Genomic DNA, 12,802 nt, shown 5'->3' on the forward strand with positions numbered 1-12,802 from the left:
CCGCGCAGCTGCGACCAGGGCTATTGTGGAACCGGAGGAACAGTTATTCCCAGTGATAGACAAGGGCAATTATCTGCAATCCCCCAGCAGTTTTAACCTAATTTCATTACTGCAGCGCAAGTCCTCCAGAGCACCTAGTCTATCAATGTCTCGCAGAAAGGATTAGCTGGCACTTTCCTCTTCTTCAAATGAATTTTAGCTGTCGTGCCCTTGATGAATGGGACGGAGGAAGAGGAGGCAGACGCTAGGCCTGGCTTTGGGGCAAGTGGAGGGGCAGTTAGAGGGAAGAGGGGGCATTTTGGGTGGTGGGAGGGTGAGTTGGGGGTGGCGGAGCGAATGATTGGTTCCTCACTGCAGACTCAAAACCCACCTTTTCAAACTCTATCTTAGTCCTCCCTCCTGATTTCCCCTGCCCCTCCTTTCTGATATCCCTATCCTTGTCTAACCCCCCCCCAAAAAAAAAAAAAAAAAAATGCACTTCTGATGACAACTATGTTTAGAACAGCATTTCCTGTGTATTTTGCTAGTTTCTGGATGTGATGCTCTGACTTATGGTAGAACCTATGCACTTGTAAGTCGCTTTGGATTAAAAGCGTCTGCCAAATGACTAAAATGTAATGTAAAATGTCACTCTTAACCTTGAGGACCATTCAGCGTCGCCACAGTAACCGAGTCACTTCTTCTTCGCTGGTTTCTGGAGGCACAGCAACACTTCCCGACCCTGACACCAGGTCCACAGGCAGACGGAGCCGCAGCGCCGGGTTTTCACAGGGTGTCCGATTCAATCACGGCTCCTCACAGGCGCCCAGTCCGGCGCTGTTGGACCCGTTGACCACAGCGTTCAGAGAGTGTGAAATAACGCGCTAAACACAGCAATACCCATGGGCTAGCCCTGAACACAGTGATACCCTAACCCTAACCCTGAACACAGTGATACCCTAACCCTAACCCTGAACACAGTGATACCCTAACCCTGCACACAGAGATACCCTAACCCTGAACACAGAGATACCCTAACCCTGAACACAGTGATACCCTAACCCTGCACACAGAGATACCCTAACCCTAACCCTGAACACAGTGATACCCTAACCCTGCACACAGTGATACCCTAACCCTGCACACAGTGATACCCTAACCCTAACCCTGAACACAGTGATACCCTAACCCTAACCCTGAACACAGTGATACCCTAACCCTGCACACAGTGATACCCTAACCCTGAACACAGAGATACCCTAACCCTAACCCTGAACACAGTGATACCCTAACCCTGCACACAGTGATACCCTAACCCTGAACACAGAGATACCCTAACCCTGAACACAGTGATACCCTAACCCTGAACACAGAGATACCCCAACCCTGAACACAGAGATACCCTAACCCTGAACAGTGATACCCTAACCCTGAACACAGAGATACCCTAACCCTAACCCTGAACACAGTGATACCCTAACCCTGAACACAGAGATACCCTAACCCTGAACACAGAGATACCCTAACCCCGGACACAGTGATACCCTAACCCTGAACACAGAGATACTCTAACCCTTTTGCTAAATACAACAACAAAAAATGTGCCAATGAGGAAAGCCAATTTGAGCAATTTCAAGATTTGCTATGGTGGTAAGACAATTTCACTTATCAAGCCAACAGTGACTTAAAACAAGCAAATATTTTCCAGTCTTTTTAAGTCTCATTGCAGGACTAAAACACTGGTTAAGACAGAGGTTTTTGGCAGAGCGGCTTGCTTCGTTGTCACTGTAAAGAAAGAGGAACCTGAGAGCTGAGTGAAACGCTGCAGGACTACGGTGGGTGGGGGGGTGGGTGGGAGGTTTTTATATCAAATTAATTACATTTGTGGCTCACAGTAACGGTAAAGCAGCCGGAATTTGATCTGTTTTCCACGAGAGCTGCGAAGAGAGGTTTGGCTATTCCCGTCCCTCGGTTCCTGTTCCTGTTCCAGCGCGTGTCCATGTAGGTCATCCACAGCAGGCAAAACCAGCAGGACCAGGGGAGACACGGGACAAAATCATCTCCTATACGGGACAAAAACATCCCCCATATGGGGCACAGGATGTACAATATCCCATATGAGACAAACCATCTCCCATACGGGACAAACCATCTCCCATAGAAGAGAAAACCATCTCCCATACGGGACAAATCATCTCCCATATGGGGCACATGACGTACAATATCCCATACGAGACAAACCATCTCCCATAGAGGACAAACCATCTCCCATACGGCACAAACCATCTCCCATACGGGACAAACCATCTGTCATACGAGACACGGGACAAACAATATCCCATATGGGGCACAGGATGTACAATATCCCATATGAGACAAACCATCTCCCATAGAAGAGAAAACCATCTCCCATACGAGACAAATCATCTCCCATATTGGACAAAACCATCTATCATACGAGACACGGGACAAACAATATCCCATATGGGGCACAGGATGTACAATATCCCATATGAGACAAACCATCTCCCATAGAAGAGAAAACCATCTCCCATACGAGACAAATCATCTCCCATACGGGACAAAACCATCTCCCATTCGCATGTTTTGCAAATTTACAGATTTGATGGTTTCACATCAAATCACCTTTTGGATCAATCAAAAGCGTCTGCTAAATGACTAAAATGTGAAATGTAAAATTGGCTTTGGAGGATGGAGCTCGTAACCGCCGACCCGGCGAATCGGAAGATGGCGGCTGGCTGCGAGGCGGGAGCGCGTGCTGAGGCTCGTAGCGCGAACGCCGCGCCCCGCCGCGCGTTAATTGGCGGTCCCCTCCGCAGCTGTCGCTGTCGCTGAGCCCCGCTCCCCCCCCCCCCCCGCCCCCCCCCGAACCGTAATCAGGTAACGATGTAAACGCTGTGCAGTGAGGGGGCTGGTTTCCCTGCCACCTCCAGGACACCGACTCCAGCTGTCAGGGCCCCCGGTGTCCGCCGCCCGAGGGAGGCCACCGCCGCCCGCCGGATTCATCCCCGCCAATCAGGGGGAGATCTGCCGCTGTTTACCGCCAAATGAACCCCCGTACCATCTCGGCAAAGTCTATCAAAACGTTTTTTTTTAAATGTTTTCTTAATTTTTTTAATCAGCCTTCTTGTTTAGGTGGAAGTACAGGAAGGGGGGTGTGGGGGGGGTGAGGTGGAATAAGCGTTTATTTTAATTTTTTTTAACCCCCACTACGCAGGAATTTGCATCACCGCCGTATTCATAATTCATCATCTTCGATTCCTGACATCTGCTGCACATTGTGGGGCTGTGGGCTGTGGGCTGGGGGCTGGGGGCTGGGGGCTGGGGGCTGGGGGCTGGGGGCAGGGGGCTGGGGGCAGGGGGCTGGCTGGAATCAGCTGCTCCTGGGAGGGAGAGCCAGCAATGTGCCGATGGGCACGCCCAGTGGGGGGGGTCGGGGGGGTAAGGGGTGGGGGCGCGGCGGGGGCCATTCACACCGCTAATGTGTAATTAGGAAGCATTCTGGAGAGCAGCTTTACTAGAGCAAAATTAGCCGCCTTTTATTAATCAAGCAGACCAGCACAATAGCACGCCAGGTTCCCCTCTAATCTCACACAAAATGTTTTTCTTAATTACAGAGAGGGGGGGGGGGGGGGTGGGCTGGCGCAGAATCCTGATCTGTGTACCCTCCCAACTGCTGCCTGCTGAACACACACAGACAGACGGACAGACGGACCACAGGACCCCGGATTCATGCTCTCTCTCTCTCTCTCTCTCTCCCTCTCTCTCTCTCCCTGTCTCTTCACACACATGCCACCTCACAAGAGCCTTGTGTGGGTCTAATCTGGAGCCGCCAAACCCTCCTGCATGGCTACCTCCATTCTTACACCAGGAGGACTCACTCAAAGAGCAGTTTCCTGGCTCTGCATTTTAGTTCCCACTAATTTCATCCAGCCCTGCATTTCAGTTCTCATTAATGTCATCCATCCCTATATTTCAGTTCTCATTAATGTCATCCAGCCCTGCATTTCAGTTCTCATTAATGTCATCCAGCCCTGCATTTCAGTTCTCATTAATGTCATCCATCCCTATATTTCAGTTCTCATTAATGTCATCCATCCCTGCATTTCAGTGCTCATTAATGTCATCCATCCCTATATTTCAGCTCACATTCATTTCATCCAGCTCTACATTTCAGCTCACATTCATTTCATCCAGCCCTGCATTTCAGTTTTCATTAATATCATCCATCCCTGCATTTCAGTTCTCATTAATATCATCCAGCCCTGCATTTCAGTTCTCATTAATGTCATCCATCCCTATATTTCAGTTCTCATTAATGTCATCCATCCCTATATTTCAGTTCTCATTAATGTCATCCATCCCTATATTTCAGCTCACATTCATTTCATCCAGCCTACATTTCAGTGCAGATTCATTTCCCCCCATGCAGAGACGCAGGCGGTGGCAGGGGACCGATCCGGGTTTTTGATGTTGCGCGTTGATCCGGCAATCGATCCGCGCCGCGTTTGAGCGCGGGGGGCCCGGCTCCCTCGCCTTTGATATTCCCGCCGCAAACCCAAGGTGCCAACGACCTCCGTGGAGCCCTCAATCCCATCTGCCCCGGGACACAATGAGGGTCGTAAAGAGGCCGGATTCCAGGAAGGATCAAAAGCACATTCGTTCGCCCCGTTTCCCGCTGCGTCCCAGGAAGACTAACGGAGCGCGGGGGCGGCCGCCGCCACCAGGAGCCGCGTGCGTGATCTCTCAGCAAATATGAAGTTTATATTCCACATCAACGGGAAGGAACAATCTGTTCTGCCAGGATTATAAAGGTAAAAAGACAGCTAAATTATTAGAGATTCGTTTTGGATTAGGTCCAATGCTAAATGTCATGCTGTGCAGCTTTGCAAATATGTTGTTTTGTTTTTTTTGGAATCATTTTGGGCATTCATTTAAAAAAAAAAAAAATGTTGCAACAGTTACTGGCTCTTTGCCCAAGCTTAAGGGCAGCATTCTCGCTTTGAATGTTCAGCTCAGTACAGATGTTGATGCAGTCCACTGGAAAATAACATTTTAAAAATAGGTTTGAGCCGTGCACATAATTCAAATGGCATAATGGGTGCTAATCAATTCTGTTCTCGTCTGGTCTCGCTGTTCTTGTGAACTTGTGTGACATCATACTTAATGGCCCGAGTTCTGCTTCAGCAGCAAAGACGCGAAGATGCAAAAAAAAAAAGATCCCAGAAGAGGGTCTCGATTCCCGCACATATCGAGGACGTATCTGATCGCGCTTCAGGAAGCTGCCCCAGCGCACCGCGGCCAGAGGGCGCCACTGTGATGTCATCATCTTTAGAACACACGGCGTGTCACCGTGCTCCCCGCATTCTGCACCAATTAAAAGCGGGGGAGTCGGCAGCGGGGGTCCATCGACAGCCGCTCCGGGAGAAGGCATGACATCACCACGCAGTCAGCGAAACGCCCCGGGGGCTTTGAGTGACGGGGTCGCGGTCAGAGTCCGTCAAACTGAGGCCCTGCTTCACTGTGGCCACTGCAGACCACCACGGCACTGTGGAAGGGAGTATCCTCGTCAGGGTTTTCCAGGCAGTATCGTTTTTCGGGCTCACGCATCAAGGTGGATGTCCTTACAATCCCAGTCAAATTCACACCGAAGGTGGATGTCCTTACAATCCCAGTCAAATTCACACCGAAGGTGGATGTCCTTACAATCCCAGTCAAATTCACACCGAAGGTGGATTTCCATACAACGTGTCACCAATCCCTGGCATTCCCCACCCCATTGTATTCACAAGTTTTCATCACTGCAAAGAGAACCCAGCTGACCAACCAGGTCAAATTATAAAAGAGAGTAAGCCATGGAACCTACTCTAGCTCTACTCTAAATAGAGAGGCAACAGATTCTGAACAAGCACTCCCTGAATAGAACATACTTGCATTCAACTTATATACTTATAAATGCCAACACTTTTAGCTTTTTTTTTTCTGCTTTTTTTTCTTTTCAATCCAAGCGTTCTATTATGTGTTCAATTTCATGAACCAATAATGGCTGGTAGTACCAGCTCACCGGAGTGAACTGATTCTAGCATTTTGCTGTAGTGAGAAAAACATGTTGATTAGCTGAAAATAACCGTGACACGACAGGGAGGAGGTGGAGTATAACGGGTGGGAAAAGGCTGCCACTCCACCCTTCACAACGTACTTCACCTGAATTATTTCAGTTAACACCCAACCGCATAAAAGACAAGTCAACCAATTAAAAGCATGTAAGACTGTAAGCTGCATAAAGGCTCTCTTCAAAGGATCTGCTAAATGCCAAATGCCTATATATACAGTGAGCTCCATAATGTTTGGGACAAAGACATACAGTGCAGATATATAGGTATCTGGACAGAGACGTCGTTTTGGCTCTGTACTCCAGCACATTGGTTTTTGAAATGAAACGAACATGAGGTTAAAGTGTAGACTGTGAGCTTTAATTTGAGGGTATTCCATATCGCGTGAAACCAAAATGTATAAAAATACTCTTTAATAATTAAGCTCTGCATTTTAACCACATAGACTTACGGAACTCACCTTAAACACACATGGGCACACACACCAAACACACACACACACACACACACACACACACACACAGAACATAATTACGGCAGAAGTGCAGTTTTAATAACCTATTCCAGCAGATGAACGTGGGTCCCGTATTAAGTTTTCACCTTGATGAAAGGAAAGGGGGGGGCGTGGTTCCAGAAGAGCCTGAAACCATCGATAGCTCATTAAATGTTTTGCCAATACGGAGCTATTTACAGTTGATGCGGTTTCTCCGGGCAGGAGAAGGGCGGTTGGTGCAGGGGGGAAGGGGGGAAGGGGAGGGGAGGGGGAATCAGATCCGACGTCTCTCCCCTTATCAGCGGGCATCAGACAGGCGCAGATAAGCGCTCGGAGGACAGGACGTCTGAGCCACGCGCCCTCCGCTCGACAGCCCGGGGCAGAGGCAGCCGCGCTCCGCTCCTCCCGCCTCACTTCCTGTCACCTTCCACAAGAGCAGAGCTGTCAGGCAGGGGCGGCGGAGTGGCAGGCGGGGGGGGCCCCGCCGGGGGGCCCCGGGGCCTTCGCTCTCGGGGTGACGGCGGGCGGGCGGGCGGATCCGGGAGCAGCGTTACTCTAAACGCTCCCGAGTGGAGCGGAGGGCCGGCCGTGTAGACGGCGGTGGGGCGAGCAGCAGGTCTCCTGACGGAGAGGCTGAGACGAGAGGACGGCCAGCCGGCCCCGGGACCGGAGCGTAAACAAAGCGAGACGGCGCGGGCAACACCGCGGTGCAGTGGCTAGCAGTGGTAGTCAGTGGCTCGAGATTGTTCTCTCAATGAGAAGCCTGTAATACATTTGATTTATTATGATTATTATCATTATTAACACTGTTATCTCGGAAGAAAGAGGCTATGGATTTGAGTTCTGGCCGGCATTTCGCATGTTCTGCCCGTGTTTGTGTGGGTTTCCTCCCACAGCCAGAATACGCAGCCCAGGAACCGCAGAGGACAACGATCCTCCCTGGCCAAGGCTGGCGCATCCAGGGCCTGTTTCACACACGCTGATGGAGCCCAGTCCTGGAACAAATTCCATTTTTAATGGAGACTCTCCCTCCAGGACTCAGTGTAGTCCAGGACTGAGCCTAATCTGTGTCTCTGAAACGGCCCCCTAGAAATGTTATTAATGCATATTGTCACTGTGAAATAAAATAAATGAATAAAATAAAATATGATAAAAACACATCAGCTTGGCCTGACAGCCCAGACTAGCCTCAACCCGTGTGTCACTCACGCCGTAACTCGGCAACGCTGAAGTTTCCGGGCGTTTCTTTCCCCCCCTCTGCCGGCCGCTGAAGGATCTCTCTCCCCGCCCTTTTGTCTCCGGACCGGAGAGTGGCAGGATGTCCCACATCAATAAGCTCATCATTAGGTACAAAGCCAATGGCCTGCTCTGGAATCCATTAAGGAGCCTGTGAGGGAGGGATCCTGTCAGTCAAGCCGTTATCGACCCGCGTGCGGAGAGAGAGAGAGAGAGAGAGAGAGAGAGAAAGAAAAGAACAGGACGGAGAGGGGGCGAGAGAGCTCACACCTCCGTCAACTCTCTTTCTCTCTCTCTCTCTTTCTCTCTCTCTCTCTCTCTCGCCGGGCGGCATCTGTCACGCGGGACCTGTTAGGGCTGTGAGAAGATTCTGGAAAACACTGCGCTGGCTTATCAACCGTGTCAAAAACACGGACAATACGTATTAAAATCTGAGCTGGGGGGCCGGGGGGCCGGGGGGGGGCCGGGGGGGGGTGAGACTCATCATTAGGCCGGCGTGGCTCTGACACAGTGTGGGCTACCGCCGGCGTGAGATCCACCTTCACCGCCTCAATTCCTGTCCAGCCTTACAGCTCCGTGATGTTCACTGAGAACGACAGGGAAGAAAATACAGACGTTGATACAAAACAAAACAATAAAGGACTTTAATGACCGCAAGAGCGGTGTGAGAATTAGCAGTGTCGCAACCCCGTCTTGGTAAATAAGACCTCGTTCTTAACCGACCCGCCTGGTTAAATAAATAAAGGTTAAATGAAAAATAGACCTGGGGCGGCGGTGACACGCGGTGTTGATATCTGGCGGCTCTCTGACTGCTGTCCCTGTGAGTTTCCACCGAGAGCTTGTCACAGTCGGAGAGTAGCAGCCACACGGAGCCTGCAGCCTTCACGGCGTCCCTCCCCCCCCCCCCTCTCCCTCCCTCTCCCCCCAGGGACCGTGGCCGGGGCCCGGGGGGACGGCGCGGGCCTGTCGGAGCGCTGCAGCCCGAGTCTGACGGCGGAGGGCGGCTGTCAGCCGCGGGAACGCCGGCGCGGTGAGATATGGCGCTCCGCTCCTCCGCGGCGAGGCAGGACCCGCCGCGGCCGAGGAGGGGGCCATTAGACGGGGTAAACATCACAGTCACTCCGCGTCTGCGGTCACGTCGCTCCCCTGGCCTCTCCTCTCCTCTCCTCTCCTCTCCTCTCCCTGCCGCGCCCCGCTTCCAGGGGGGGGTAAAGGGGACGTGTCATGGGCTGCCACATGCACGTTAATCACACCAGCTAAACTTTAACCCGGACTGATCTGCGGACCGGTTAAACGCCGGAGGGCTGGACTGGTAACCCGAAAGGAATTTACAGAGTGGTGGCTACCGTTATATCTCCGGGGGGGGAATGGTGTGTGTGTCTGTGTGTGTGACTGTGAGTGTGAGTGTGTGTGTGTGTGTGTGTGTACGTGCGTGCGTGCGTGCGTGCATGCGTGAGTGTGTGTGTGTGTGTGTGTGTGTGTGTGAGTGTGTGTGTGTGACTGTGAGTATGTGTGTGTGTATGTGTGTGTGTGTGTGTGTGTGTCTGTGTGTGTGTGTGTGTGTGTGTGTGTGTGTGTGTGTGCGTGTGAGTGTGTGAGTGTGTGTGTGTGTGTGACTGTGAGTATGTGTGTGTGTGTGTGTGTGTGTGTGTGTGTGCATATGTGTGTGTGTGTGTGTGTGTGTGTGTGTGTGTGTGTGCGTGTGTGAGCGTGTGAGAGTGTGTGTGTGTGTGTGACTGTGAGAATGTGTGTGTGTATGTGTGTGTGTATGTGTGTGTGTGTGTGTGTGTGTGTGTATGTTTGTGTGTGTGTGTGTGTGTGTGCGTGCGGAGGGGGAGGTGGTGTCTGGGGAGATACCGTACAATGGGATGTTTTCAGATGGAGATACAGCAACAGTTAAAATGGATAATTGACAGTGTTTGATCACATCAACTTATACACATTATGCTGTAATCACACAAAAAACATATCATAACAAACAATCGCCTATTATTCTTCTCTACTCCATCCAGGACCTACCATCTTTGAGACTAGTTTATGACTAAATAAATAAATTAACCTAAACACTTCCAAATTCATTTCACTATGAATTTATTGTAGCCTGATAACATCATTTCTAATAAAGATGGTCCGCTAGCTGGGATAAATTATCTCGTAATAATTCAGCTTGTTATAACTAACCCGTAATGTTAATGGCTCATATCTCGCCTCCTATGTGGTCCATCCTGCTAAAGTGCTGGTCTTTGGTTTCATTACCACGCTCCACGGTCTCCAATAAAACCTGGCACTTCATCCTGATCAAATACCATAGAAATATTACAGTAACTGCACTCAGAGGCCAGGAATCCATTTCAACCAATCACGCTTTCCAAACGGCAGCACTAAAGAAGACGGGTTGGGATGAAACCTGTTGATTAGTGCTGCTTGCAAATGCTTAGCCTACCATTTTTATTGTCATTTTTTATGACGATTTCCCCCCAGAGACAATTTTGCTCTTTTCAAAACCTGACAGCTAGCACAAGCCACAAATCACTATGCAAACTATAAGATCAGATGTATTGTGGAAGAACTGGCAGGATTGTACTAGGTAATAGGGATATTCAGAAGACAAGGGAGTTGTCAGAAGACATAAACTTCAACAGAATTTCTTACTGAATGTTTCAGTGAAACAATTTGAATATTTGAATATTTCAGTTAAATAACTGCTAATGATAATTTACATCTTGATCAAGCCGGATAGCTAGCCAGATTACATTCAGATAGGCTTGATATCTGGTACAGGCATAGTCTCTGCATTATAATGAAAGGAAAAGACTCATCTAAATGAGCGCTGTGTAAAGTAACTGCAGCGAAGAGCGTCGTGGTTGCATATTCCGATGTTCGGATGTGCTAACGTTGCCGTGCCGCGGCGCAGGTTACCACGGTTCAGTTTACAGCAAGTACACTTCTCATCTCCTCAACCCCCACAACAACATCTGGCCCGTATATACCTTGCCAATCTCCTGTTATTTATGTAGCGATGAAACAGCAGGTGCAAATGTTTCCATTGCACTAACTACACATGAATGGTATGCAAATAGACACGTCGGGCTGAGAAGTCAAGAGGTAGATGGCAAACTGCACCTGTTTTCCACTGAGCTTGTTACAGCCATTTTCCACATAAATGTTAGAGTCGGAGCCTGTATTTTCCTGACAAAGAAATCCGTGGAGAAGCAATCGGCATATGATGTGCAGAGTCTTTAGCCCTGTGTATTTTGTACCTTAATCTTAATCAAATACTTGTAAAATTTGGATTGTAGCTTGCGACGTCGAAGATATCTCGGTATGGTCGTGACAGACTTGGCGCATCTACCTTGTGTGCTGGACACAGCCTTACGACCAATCATATGGGAATCGTACACTATCTGACATATTGGGTTGTTTGTTGTATGATACGCACGGATAAAAGCGTCTGCTCAATGTAATGCAATGAGGAGCAAGCCCTGTTCATGCTACATGTGTTTTCCGGCGGTTTTCAAACGACACAGTCAGAGCGCGACCTCAGCGACCTCCGTGGCGGGTACAGTCCTCCTCAATCCCAGAAGCCCCGATAAATCACCAGGCGTCACTGGAGACCGGCCCTTTAAGAAGGTCAGCAGCAGCCGGATGAGAGATGGAGCGGAATCACTAACCTCGCTGCTGTGAAAACCTAACCCATATTCAATTATGCTCAAAGCGTTGGAGAGCAGTCGGGAGCATTGGAGAGTGGTTGGAGCATTGGAGAGCGGTCGGGAGCATTGGAGAGCGGTTGGGAGCGTTGGAGAGCAGTCAGGAGCTTTCAAGAGTGGTCGGAAGTAGTCGGGAGCGTTGGAGAGCAGTCAGGAGCATTGGAGAGCAGTCGGGAGCGTTGGAGAGCGGTCGGGAGCGTTGGAGAGCGGTCAGGAGCGTTGGAGAGCAGTCGGGAGCGTTGGAGAGCAGTCAGGAGCGTTGGAGAGCGGTCAGGAGCAGTCAGGAGCGTTGGAGAGCAGTCGGGAGTGTTGGAGAGCAGTCAGGAGCATTGGAGAGCGGTCAGGAGCGTTGGAGAGCGGTCGGGAGCGTTGGAGAGCGGTCAGGAGAGTTGGAGAGCAGTCAGGAGCAGTCAGGAGCATTGGAGAGCAGTCGGGAGTGTTGGAGAGCAGTCAGGAGCATTCAAGAGTGGTCGGAAGTAGTCAGGAGCGTTTGAGAGCAGTCAGGAGCGGTCGGGAGCGTTGGAGAGCGGTTGGGAGCGTTGGAGAGCGGTGGGGAGCCGGTCGCAGGCAGTGTCAGATTGGGCCGAGGCGGAGGAGGACACATTCTGGCCCCGTGAGGAGGTGTCGCGGAGAGGCCGGGAGTCAGCGCTGGAGTGAGCGACAGCCCACACACTCCCCGCACCGTGACATTGCCGGGGGGGGGGAGAGAGCGTTTTATCATTCAGCGCCATCCGCTCCCGCTCCCGCTCCCTCTGTCAAACGCGCCATATGTCTCCGTCGGGTCCAGTGTGACGGGGCGCGCCAATCACACGCCGTCGCCCACCGAAACGCCCGCGGTGACGGCCCTGACAGGCAGGGGGCAGCGCGTTCAGCGGAGGTTTCAGGGGGCGGGGGGCGGGGGGGGGGGTCCTCTCAGTCAGCTGGAGCCCCTGATACAGAGCCCCTCTCAGGGCAGAGGGCTGCCATCGTCATTCACACCCATTTGGGTTCTCATCCATACGTGTCCTCTGCCACTTATTTATTAATACAGGACAGCAGAGAGCCTCTCCTCCTCTCGTTTTTTCGACAGGTGGAGAGCAGAGGGTAGCGGAGAGAGAGAGAATCACAGCGCTGTATGGGGGTGTTTTTTTTAGGGGGGGGGGGGTTTGGTTGGTTGGTTTTGGATCGAACCAAGAGACAGCTGCCAAACAGACTGCACAACACGTCCCGCCCAATCACGGGACATTTACTTATTGATTCATTTTTTTTTTACC

Source organism: Conger conger, chromosome 11 (assembly GCF_963514075.1).
Source record: "Conger conger chromosome 11, fConCon1.1, whole genome shotgun sequence".
Taxonomy (NCBI): Eukaryota; Metazoa; Chordata; class Actinopteri; order Anguilliformes; family Congridae; genus Conger; species Conger conger.